The 12,738-nt window shown below is 42.8% G+C and overlaps 1 protein-coding gene across 2 annotated transcripts in view; it reads right to left on the minus strand.

The window, feature by feature from the left end:
• LOC121198294 (myosin-9-like) overlaps nt 1-9,752 on the minus strand; it is a 30,391-nt gene extending 20,639 nt beyond the window's left edge. For both annotated transcript variants that reach the window (XM_041062308.1, XM_041062307.1), the window contains exon 1: nt 9,475-9,752. The gene's annotated coding sequence lies outside the window, so the exon portion shown is untranslated. The remainder of the gene's footprint in view (nt 1-9,474) is intronic.
• Between the last annotated feature and the right edge of the window lie 2,986 nt (nt 9,753-12,738).

The raw sequence follows: 12,738 nt of genomic DNA on the forward strand, positions 1-12,738 counted from the left end.
AGCACAAGCTGTTGCTTCAATACACCTCTGAAAGCTCATAAATAACACGCTGTGGACAGGGAGTGCTCCAGTTTAACCCACAGAGAAAGTGACAAGACAAGTTTAACCAGTATGAACAAAAAAGAAGAGGAGTGTGTTTGAACTAAGACGCCCAACCTCAACAAGTGCAATTAGCTGAAAGCTGTGTGCTTTCACTGACACTGGTGCCCCGGACTTCACCGTCTCAATTATCATTCCAACACAGCAGGAGCATGACGTTTTCCCAGCAGCACCAGGGTCGTTAGCCTTTGCCAATGTTCCCTCACCTCTGAGGGAACACTAAAGGCCACCATATACACACTTGTTTGCATATGCTGTGTGGCTCATATGTAAACACTAGGGAGAGGAAGGAAATAAAAATCACTGCAGAGGTCAGGTTCAGCTCGTACACTTCACTGAATTGTTTTATATGTCCATGAGAGTAATTCCACATTTCACTGAGGCCCAGTGGGAGATCCTGGAGCCAAATTCTCATGCTCAGCATTATAAAACAAATGCTTGGAGAAAATGGTGCAGATAAACACAGATCCTACAAGACTCATATTTCTCTTATTGCAACTTTCAATTCATTTTTTATCCCCTAAGTTTATAAGGTCAACTACAATGTATTTACATAAGCCACACGTCTCTTTAAAATGCCCACAATTTATTTCAATTCATGGCAAATTAGTATTTTTCAAGTTGCTTCTTTTTCAATCGTTGCAAAACTCTATCAAACTCTGAATCATTCCTAAACTGTGCTACAGAAAGGTAACAGACCCTTGAGAAGCTTTTGAAAGACAGAAAAGAAGTTTGCTGCATTTAACAAGCGTGTGTCTGTCCTGTCTTTTCCAGCACATTAACCCTGATCTGTGAGAAAGAATGCAGAGGGAGAGCCATTCTTCTCATGACCCCTGCATCCCTCCATCCTCTGTCAGTGCTGTCAGGCTGCGGGCACAGCTGCCCAAAGCCGCTTCACTCCACCTCCTAACTCGGCTCTGGTGGGATCTGTTACCGACCCCATCCTGTAACAGAACGTGGGGCAAATTAGTCCTGCTTTACCTCTCAGCTGGCTCTCTCACTCCCTCCTCTGCCTTCAGTCACCCTGCTCTCCCTCTCCAGAGACCTAACACCACCCATCCTCCCCCTTCCCCTTCTGTTTATCCAGTCTTTTCAGGGTCACATTCCTCCCATACTCACCCTTTATCAGGGACAGACAGCAAGCAAAGGCATTCTACAAATTTCTGTCCTCTATGCCTCCTCCCTTGCATCTTTTCTCAGATCTATTCTCTGCCTTTCCTTCCTGTTTTTCCTCCTTCCCATATTCCCATCACACCAGCAGGTCATTTGTGATCAGCACACTGGTAGCACACCCATGGCTGCATAGATCAAAAAGACCTGAGTGCTCTTATTCACCGTGTATGTGTCTCAGTACGTTCCCAAGCTCCTTTAAAACTCCTTTGACCATTACTCGCTCCAGTATATTTGGATCAGTTGGCCCCATGCAGAGCTGAATACGAGCCATGACTGATTATAATCCCTGTAGCTTCGTTGTTTGGCAAAAACAAGAAGTGAAGTAGAACAGGCTGAACACACCCAAAGCTCTGTCGTTGCTTTAGTTTGCTATGTTTCAAGGTACAGAGAGAAATGCTGGCCACCATGAAAACAGCATCTCAAACACTTCTAAAAAAAATAATACAGATGCTATCTGCTGCTGCACACAATTAGCTTACTCATGTATTACTTGGTAGGTCAATAAAACAATCAGCTTATATATTTTTGTGTGCTACAGACAAATCTGGACTTGTGCCGCAACTAACAATTACTTTCACTATTATTTCAAATGCAAATTATTTTAGCAATTAATCAATAAGTGGCTACAACTGATTGATTACTGTAGTTGCAGCTGCGCAAAGATTTTCAATTTATTATCACATAAAAATCAGTAACATTTGCTGTGACTAGGAAATGTTTGGCATCTTTGTTTGAAAAATGGATTTAATGATTAATCAATTCTCAGAATAATTTTCTGATGACTGACTAGTGTTTCAGCTCTAACTTGAACATTATTTGTGAAGAAGCAAAGATACAACTAAGAGTCAAGTCTGCTGATGTGTGCCACAGTCCGACACACATGCCTGACACAGATAACTCAGTGACACACTTCAAACTACCTCTCCAGAGAGTGGCACGAGGACTAAAAATTGCTCCAACGTCTATTCTAGTTTGACAAGCGCTGATCTATATTGAAAGTAGAGAGAAGAGGAGGGATAAAGAACTCCCATCAGACACTTTTAGAGCTAGGCCTTCCCTTGTGGAGGCCAGCAGTTATGGTAAGACTGGGATGTTGACTTGACTTTGAGATAAAACAGTGTGCATGGACGCTCATCACACCCACCCACTTGGAGCTCATAGCTCAGGTTCTTGCAGCCTCCCTGCCAAGTCCTCTCTAATCCTGTAAGAATCAAGGTTTCCCTGATTCCTTGTTACTTTGCAACACCGCTCGGCTGTGAAAGCACTCACTACCTATTCTGTTGATCCACATTTACGGTGAGATTAGCTGGACTAGATATTCATAACAAGGATTACTCGTTAATTGAATACACTGACACACGGTCATCTCGAAACAACCCTTGGCAAAAATCCCTGAACTTCATGGAATCTGACTGAGATACCATTAAAGGATTATATTCTAAAAATTCCCAAATGACAACAGAGCTGGCAGTATCCTGTCAAAAGCAGCAGCAGCCTGCTTGAAAGAGGAAGAGGAACCATTAAACAAATAACACTAGGAAGAGAACAGAGGCCGGTTTTAGAAACCGGCCTCATCACAGAAACCAGAATGTGGTCATAAACAGAGGAAGTAAAGCAGGAGCATAAGAAAGATGCGGAGGAGGAATGAGGAGAGAACTGGAAAAGGGACGAGCTACAGAGCGTCCCTTTCAGTCCCATTTGTCCCGTTTAGAAAGCAGGTCAGCCTGAGTCTTTATAAAACTGAGGCCATCCATCCATCAGTCAGACTCCCTCTCATTCCTTTCCACCTCACTGAGTCTCCCTGAGTTACTGTAAAAACCAGGAGTCGTGACAGCTTCTACCACAGCATTACCATGTACAGTCAAACCCTCCTGTTCCAGCTAAAGGCAACTCATAAACCAGCTGTGCCGTGTTGACTGCCCCATTGACAGGAATATTAATAGAACAAAAGCAAAGTCAATAACAGTGTATTCCTACCCACTGCATCCCATCCCAACATCCCAGTTATCTTAGGCTGAGTCAGATCTGCTTGTCCTCAGCTGTCCTCCTCATGCTGTGGATGTTATTTTGCACTGTTATCACCCTAGTTTGTTTGGCTTTGGTTGCTTATATTTCCCTGTCTAACAAATGCTCAGACATCTATTTCCAGGGCAACAGTCCCTCTCTGTGCCTTGGCTTTACAACTTGGTCCCCTTCACTGCCCGATGATCTATCGGCTGCAAGTTCACCCTCATGAAAGCCAGACTGGGTGCCAGACAGGGACTGGAAAGGCACTGAGCCAGTCAAAATTCATTATGGGCTCACACGTCGACTCTCTCTCCCCTTCGTCCTCCTCCTCCGAAAGTGGAAAGGGTGGGGCAAGGAGAAGAGAAGGGAGGAAAGAGGAAATGACAAACTGAGAAAACTATTTTGCCATTTGTGGAACTTGTTGTGTGTGAGTCTTTCAAGGAGGAGGGAAGGTAGCATTTTCTTGAGCACATGCAGAGCGGCTCTGAGGAGTGAGAAGCAAATTAAGCCCTTGCTGGAAAATAACCGTGCTGCATGACAGATCTACATCACTTTCCACATTACTTTTCACATTCCTGCTCCAACCAGGATCCAATTTCACTTTGAACTGTAAGCTGGCCAATGCCATCCACCATTTACAACCAGAGGGGCCCCGACTAGGTCTTGCGAAAGGCCTCAGCACATCACCTACACCAGTGGTTCCCAACTCTCTTTTTTTGCCGGATGTACCCCCACAGCTGTCAGATGAACTCTAGTATCCCTTCATCAACACCACCAGCCATGTTCCAGCTGAATTGATTTTAAACTGAAGGTTATTCAACTGTATTATATAAAAGTGGATATGATAGGGATGTTAGAATAATCTTTTGTACGACTGAACTGTCAATGTTAAGGTCATTTCATTCATACCATTACTCCACTTCAAGTGAAAGAAGCTGGCCATTTATCCCTTACTGTGAGCAAACTATTTTATATTTCTCTGCTCGCTCTAGCAACTTGTGTCCACACAGTCACAATCACAACATGTGGTGTTCAGCCCCTTATCCTTTACTTTTAGTTGGCCATTTCAATCGTTGATCCATTCATTTTAAGTACAAGTGCCCGACTGGGAATCACTGACCTACATGATCGCTTTCACTGATAATGGACAGTGCAAGTCAGAGTATCAAGTCAAGTGTTTTCCTAAAACCCTTCAACCATGTTTAAATATTCTGTAAAATGTCTGTTTTACCTGTTTCAACCATTCATCCAATGGGAGTCTGGATGCAGACCTTTAGACGCTTAAGTTTAATCACAAGGATGACATGATAATTGGAAATAGGGTGTTGGTCTGATAAGCACATCCTTTTCAGGGTCACAGAACAAATTCCATGTCTATCTTTCAAACAGCTATCTGATTACACCACTGAATGCACAATTGACTGGTTATTTGTTAAAACAGGGCAGATACTGTACAGCACCAGTTTGCCCTTTTACCAAAACACTCCCAACAGTATTGACCATTAGAAAAATAGATAGGCGGTTACGTAAGCTTTAAACAGACAGCGAAAAAATGCAGAGGGGAGTTAAGATACACATTTATCAGCAGTAAATTTTATTCAGAGGAATGCTGCACTGGCACAGCTAGGCCTTTTATATCTGACAGAACCAACAAAGAAAACCTGCTGCCACTACGACCTCACTTTGGCTCCTGTTCTCATACTATTCATCCTATCACCAGACAGCCCCCACGGGCTTCACCCTTATGGATTATTATGTGGCTCTTTTTAGCACTTGTTATCTTTACCTGGGGCACTCCCTTTTAGTTACTTAGACAATTCAGAGCTATCTTGTTTTAGCAATCATCTCCTCAAACAATGCATTCACAGGCCTAATAGAACCACCTGATAGTCTGACATCTACAATTTGCACTTACACTAGAAAAACATGTCCGATAGGAGTCAGAAGATAGAGCCATTACACAGCATGTTTCAAAGTTCACAGTGCAAAAGAAAGTTCACCGTCTATGTGGTCTAGGTGAATGTCTTGCGCAATGTCAGAAGTATTAACCACTTCTCTGTAGAGTCGCACACCAGGTGTGCAGTTCACACACACCCATCGGCGGACAAAGTCTATTTTCTGTCATGTACAGTAACACAACTGTACCACAATCACAATCAGCAGCCTCACCACTGATCAGATCTGCTTTCTGTTTTAGGGTCATCATGTGGAGTCGCTCAGCTTCTGCAGAAGAACATGGCTTTACTTTACTTGCACTACGTCCATTAACAATAATAAGCCAAAAACATCATGACACCTAGAAGAACCATACAAAAATGCTTATCCATAAGGACGCTATGTAGGACAGACCAGGAAGCTGACTCAATAAACTGGCACTCCAGAGAAAGTTGGACTCTAGGTCAGAAATCTCTAGTCAAGAATTCTCTCATAATTTATGCCACAAAACAAAAAGCAGTTTTGTCTACTGAGCCAAAAGCAATCATCACAAGAGACATGGTCAAGGTCCGTCCTTCGAGTTCAGAAACGTGAAAAGTCCTTTCTGTGAGTAGTACAAGCCAGAGCGCACCCATTTCCTTGTATTGTTGGGCTGTATTGAAATCTTACAGGTGCGTTCTGTGAGGGGGAGGGTGGAGGAAAGGATGGAGTGGGGGCCAAAAAACACAAGCAGAGGAAAAGAGGTAGAGCAGGGGGAAATGAAGGAGAACAGAGACGGAGGAACAGGGATCACTGTGAAAGCTCTGACGAGGAGACTGAGACAACAAGGAAATGTAAGAAATAAAGAGCAGTGAAAGGAAATAGGAAACCCACAGAAGGCACTACTGCAGTGTCTGCTGAGCCCAGACACTGCAACCAGTCTGACTGAGGCAACTTAATTATGCTGTTCATGTCAACCAGAAGAAATATGTTTGGGCTGAACCAAAATAGACAAGATATTCAAGAAAAAAAGTAGCTGTTTGAAAAACCCAAATTAAAAGGCCAACATTAGTGATATATGGAACAAGGTAAAGACAGCACATTCAGTATGTGTGCAGGCTGTTGCATTTGATACTGTCTGAAATATACTGGGGTTTTTTTCTGAGTGCAGAAGTGAATTTCACCCAGTGTTGACTATGAACAACACTTACAAGTACATTCTGAGAAATGGCATGATCAGCTCTGCCATGGTTAATGGGGAATCTTAAAGTCTCTGCACTGACTGGAATGTTTTGCCTGCATGAATGAATCTCAGCTGACTACGTAGGAAACTAGGATATGCACGACACTTGACTTTAATGGCCTGTCAATCCTCAACAATCATTAGCATGAAATGCACAAGGAACGTACTCAGAAAGTAAAACTGGCATAGTCAAACTGGCAGCCTCCTCTTCAGCTCTTCAACCATGTTAACCTCTCATATATTAATTGAGAAGGATTTTTCTCAGTGTAGTTTGATAATTCTTTTCTTGATTTCACATTTGAAAAGATGGGACCAGTGATGTCTTTGGTATCTTTATTGATTTGTTAAAAGAACCTTGAGACTTCATAACAAGAGACAGCTGTGGGTTGCAGTGTGCCAGACTGTGTCGCACTGCCCTCACCACTCTGTACTCTCATTTGCAACTGAAGCCAGCAAGTAATCTGGCTCAGCCAGGACAACCGTCCTTCCAATGAAATCTAAACATCCACAGGCATGTTCTCTCAGACTGTGTCATTTTGAAAAGATTGAACAGTCTCGCACACCAACTCCCTGTTCACCTTTTAAAATGTCTGCATTTAATTTTGTCTAGCCTACAGTGCATAACTCTCCGGGGGGGCGTCGAGTATGGACATTGCTGACACGCGAATGATGGAATTTAACGATCTCTGCAGGGGGGCTCCATAACTGCACTGAAACTGGCAATCGGTGAGAGGAACAGCCCCTGCAGAGTAGCTATTGCACAATGCATTTCCAGGACTTAATTCATCCCTATGACTCAAGTGCAATAACAGGAAATGACATACTACATGTCACCCTTTGTGTCCCTTTTAAGGCTACATATTTCAAGACGTGTCTTTGTCAAGCCACACAGCGAGCAACTGCAACTCGAGTGTAGGTGTATCATGCAGAGAAACACAACCACGAGAGATGACTTTGACAGAAGAGATGCACACATGCTACATTAGAATATGTACACACACATCTGCTACAGTTAATGAGTATTTCAGCACAATAATTTCTATGCCTAAGTATCAAAAATGTATGACTGTGGTAAGTTCACACTGTGGTTTAATGGCAGTAATTTCTTGGCAGAAAACAGAAACAGAAGTGTATGGTTCTTATTATAAAAGCAAGAGCAAAAAGGTGCTGCTCTCGCTTTCTCTGAGACCACTAACACCTTGTACAATGAGAAGCAGGTTCAGGTGGAGAGGTGCCAGAGCTACGATGCCCAGTCTGACTTAAGGTTAGATTCATGTCTTTTTTTTTTTTTTTTTTGCAAATACTGAGCCACACAGATTGCCATACTCAAACTCAGAAGGGGCATGCAGGCATACCAAAGTCTGTTTGCTTCCCAGAGTGCAAACACAGTGATGTGCCATCTAAAAGAGCGAACACAAATTGTACTGACAAAAGCAGAATGCTTACGTAGATGCACCATCACACTGCATAGTTAGGCCTCAGGAGAATGTGACACTTTACAGATCTGACAAAAGTCTGAAATTGTAAAAGAAAAACTTTCTCTCAGGCTTGCAGGAACAACTATATCAAGTGTACTGCTGTATGCTGATGTGCATGAGGCTGAATGAATGTCCTTAGTATGTCCTTAAGTTTCAAGGCTCCAAAATTAGAGGGAGTCTTATGGTTTACAATTGAATCTGTCTGGGGGAGATTTGTGACATTGGGCTAAATAAATAAAATGTACTTGGCTGGCTATTGCTATATCCCATAAAACTCATGTTGCCTGGCTAATGATCATCACAGTGGACTGTTCATCATTTTCAGCTGGCATTCCTGTGTATTTCAGCAACCATTCTGCATAAAAAATCTGGCTAACAGATACAACAAGCAATGCCTATCCACCTCTGCAAAATGATTTCTCCTGTTTCAAATGGTTGTCAGACCACATCCTCAAAACGGATAATCTACAGAGATCTGAGAGTCAGCTCCGGGATTGGTAAAACTGCATTTTCATACTACACACCCTGGACTTGGAGTAACTGATGAGCTAAACTTCATTTGGGAACACTATCTTTATGTCAGACCTTTAAACACAATCTCCAAAACATGTTTTATGAAGTATGCCAACTGTTGCACCTACACATGTGACACTCTTCTTTATTCTTCTCATATATTGTGCTATGAGAAATGTATTATGCGAGTCAGTTATCTTTTGTATCCTGTAGTTTGGGCGAGGTCTCCCTCAAGAGATAAATAGTTAAATAATGCAGAATGTTTTTAGGCCCATAACCTATAGTGACCTAAATCACAGTCAAATATATTCCTCATTTTGCCTGGGCCCCAGCATGCTAACACTGGGAATATAAAGGAAGAAAAGCAGAAGGTGCGTGCACGCACACGCGCACACACACACACACACAGATGACATGGTTCAGTGAGGGTGAGCTGGTCAGCGCCGTTTTTTTTTTTCCTCAGGTCTGCCGGTGAACTAGTGACGTCATGCCGCCAGCCAGACACGTTACTGGCCACACACGTCGTCCTGTTTCTGACCGCTACAAACCGAAAAAGTTCAGCCACGCTCTAATGATACACTTTACCCGTTGTGTCCCCCTCGACAGAGCCGGTGTTCGTGTATCTGAACCCGCTCTCCCCAAAACGCTTCACCGGCCCCTTTTTTCCCCCTGCAACTCATTCAAGCGAATCACTTCCTGCCTCTGCCGTTGAGGCTTTTAGCCTCTCCCCAGCTGCCACAGTGCTGATGCTGTATTTGACGACCTCCCGCTCGCATATCGGCCAAACTGGTCCCTGTGTCAAAAACTTTAAGCAATAAAATATGTATTCGAGTGCTGTTTTAAAGTTAAAAGAAACCCCGGGTTAAAATCTGGTCGGGAGGTCCCACTCCACCCTGCGCGGCTGCTGAAGTTGCAGCGGTGAACTAGCAACCGTGCTTCCTGGTTCACTGCACTTGCTGGAGTGACGGCGAGATTGAATGAAAGTGGGCACAGAGAGAGAGAGAAAGAGCATGGCAGGCAAAAGTGTTATAAAACTGAGAATATTACCTGCTTTTGGGATGCAGGACGCCTTTCAGATGGTGGCTAACAACAACCGAGCGGCTCAGTCAGCGTCGCCGTGAGTCAAACTTCTTTTCCTGTCGACAGCAGCTTCGCAGAGAGTTCAGGCTAAACTACAGCTCGAGCTTCCTCCCTCTCCTTCTCTACTTCAGTCACTCTTTCTGTCTCTTTCTTTTTTCTCTCTCTCTCTCTCTCTCTCTCTCTCTCTCTCTCTCTCTCTCTCTCTCTCTCTCTCACCCTCTTCCTTCTGCCCTCCCTCTTACACTAACTGCTCACTGGGTCGCGTAATTTCTCTCAGTACGTAGACAGCTGGCGCCGGGGTGCGGTCCAGGACGAGGCGGGCCCCGGCCCTGATGTATCCGCCCCTCTGGCCAATCCACACACTTTGGGCCAATCACGTTATCCCAGTGGCGTGCATAAACTGGGAGAGGAGGGGGGGTGACAGCCGCTGGGGAGGGCAAAGAGCGCAGAAAAAAACTGAACTTGAAAGAGTTAAGAGGATGGAGGGAGAGGGAGAGGGGATACAGATAAAGCTGTGTTTAATGAGAGAGGTATGTGCATACTAAGGATTTTTATGACCATATAAGTACCAGTCACTCTCAGGATGGACTGCATCACCCAGGGTCCCCCTCATGTGTCAACAGGGTCTAGTCTGATCACTGTCTACTCTGAAAACAAGGAGCAGTGATGGCTCCAACTGTTTGATGCTATTTTTGCTGAAAGGCTGCCAAATATCACACAAATCTCACGTACACAAGGTCTGTCCGGGCTCATCTATACTGATACTTGCTGATGTGTTTATGTCACAGACAGACAAGTCAAAGAAAAATAAAGTAAAAAAAAAAAAGAGTCAAAGTTAAACTTTGACAAAAACACATGCCTCTAAAATGGAAACAATGGTCTTAGATTAATACTATATTGCTTTATGTATCTTTGTAATGTTGCTTTCTCAGAGGTCAGAGGTCAGATGTCAGTAGAACAGCACCAGTGGAGTTGATTTAGTGGGACAGTTTGGCAGGGTGGTCACTGGCCCACAGGGCCTTGAACTGGTGAACAGTTTAAAACATCAACAATCATGTCACGGTTAAAAATAAATATCTTCACCCCACTGGCCTCTGTTTGAAACCAAGGGATTTGAAATATTTTATATTTATTAGTTTCACAAAAAAAGTGTTGTTTTTTTTTCTTGCTTGCTTCTTGAGTTCTTAGTGAAAAGTTGAGAAAATGGATGTAGATGAAATTTTAGCAAACCATATGGGAATGTTTGAAATATGCTTCACATGTAAATGTAAGGATAAGTTAAAGAAAAACTCAGATATGTTTAAAATGGCAGTGATGATCAAACATTTATGCGTATATGCTAATTTGACTAAGAGATTTTTACATACTCCCCTTCTCAAAGCAGTGTGGGATCCATCCCACAACAGAGGAACAAACATGAGATTTTCTTTTTTTAAATGTCACAATTTCAGTTTTAAAACTAAATCTGGGCTTTGCAGTATGTCCTGTCAATGCTCTTATACTTAAATGCTGCTTTGATGTTTTGCATTGGTGTAAATTAAAACATGCACATTTCAGATATAAGATTACACCAAGGGAACAAACAAGATGTGAAATAAAGTACAGTTCAGTTATTTGATTTAGTTTCCCAGGTTCCCATCAGTCAGTCAGGTAAGACCAGGTTCATGTCCAGACATGTCGGCACTACCTGGGAACCGCTGCAGGTGATGATCTAATTAGTGTGAGGGAGAGAAACTCTTGTTCAGCCTTCAAATCAATCCTGACAACATGTCCATTTTGAAAGTAAGCAATAAAGAAGATGAAGAGCTATACAGGGAGACCACATGTTTACGTAGGTTAAATCAAACACAAAGCAACAGATGGAGTAGCTTCATGGGATGTACAACATGAGGAATCATAAGAGAGCAGTGAGGCAGTGGTAGAAAAGAAGAAAGGTTTGTTGGGACGGTGCAATAAAACTGAAAAAAAGGGATGAGTGAATTGATGGCTGTGGAGATGAAAGTTCTGCGACACCGCTGCCAAAATCTACACAGAATGGAACGGTACAGTGTGAACCTGTTTACTTCAAATACTCCTCTGGGATTCAGATTGGGTGATCTGAGCCCAGTTTGTGGAGTGGAACTTAAGGCACAAAGCCAATGCACATGCCACAACCAGCAGGGAAGCATTAAGAACGGAAAATAAATATTTTTCACTTTCTCAGTGTGAAACACGGATTAAAAAATCAGCAGCTTTGATCAGCACAAACTGAGGCCCAAAGATAAATTAAAGCAGTGATTCCTGACTAAGGGTACTTGTACTCCAGGGGGTACTTCCGCAGTTGCCAGGGGAAAGATTGTGGTGTAGCTCAACTAATTTGGGGAAAAAAAATACTAAGATTTGATTAGAAAATAAAATGCCACACTTTGGGTAAGCTATAACACCTGAACACCACAGACTGCGAATGAAAGTGTGTGAAAATTAGTTAACAAGTGAACCGAGAAGTCAAAACAGTTAGCAAAAAAAGTAATGGATAAATTTCACCTAACTGACCCAAACTTCATTAAATAACATCTAGTTTAATATCAAGTCAAATGAACACATTAGAAACATGAGGGATGGTGTTGATGAACCGATACCTGAGTTCCTATATGACTGTGGAAGCATGTCTGAAATAAAAAATAGTTTAGAGGAAGGAAGTGTGAAGGTAATTCTACTCAGATAAGCAAAATCATGACCTTTTTCTGTTTTATCTTCACTTCTTTGTTTCGGATGTGATGCCAGATAAGAAGCAGGAATATGTGAAACAGATGATGCTGCTCTGTGGTCCAAGGATAACTTTCAACAAGACCTGCTGCAAATATTGCTTGTGTACAGTACGTGGCATCAAATACACATTCAGCACACCACACAAAGGCAACTCTCACACCAATTTAGCCCAAAAAATCCCATTGTAATGGTAGACTCAGGCAGGCACGCCTGACATCCATTCACAATCACAGGAAAAAATCACATTTTCTGTAGAATGTGTGATTTATGTTCGCTGTGTGTCATAATGTGAGGAATGTGACTGTGTGTTTTCCTATATGTTTAGCAGCTGGGCATGACATGTATGTAGAGCAAAACACTGAACATTCAGCATGGCTGCCTGGAAAAATCAATAAATCTCACACTCTCTCCCGGTCTGGGATGGATGGGAAATATCTGAAATTTCAGCTAAGAGGTCAAAGGTCACCCTGTCACCCGTTACTT

This window comes from Toxotes jaculatrix, chromosome 18, assembly GCF_017976425.1.
Source record: "Toxotes jaculatrix isolate fToxJac2 chromosome 18, fToxJac2.pri, whole genome shotgun sequence".
Lineage (NCBI taxonomy): Eukaryota > Metazoa > Chordata > Actinopteri > Toxotidae > Toxotes > Toxotes jaculatrix.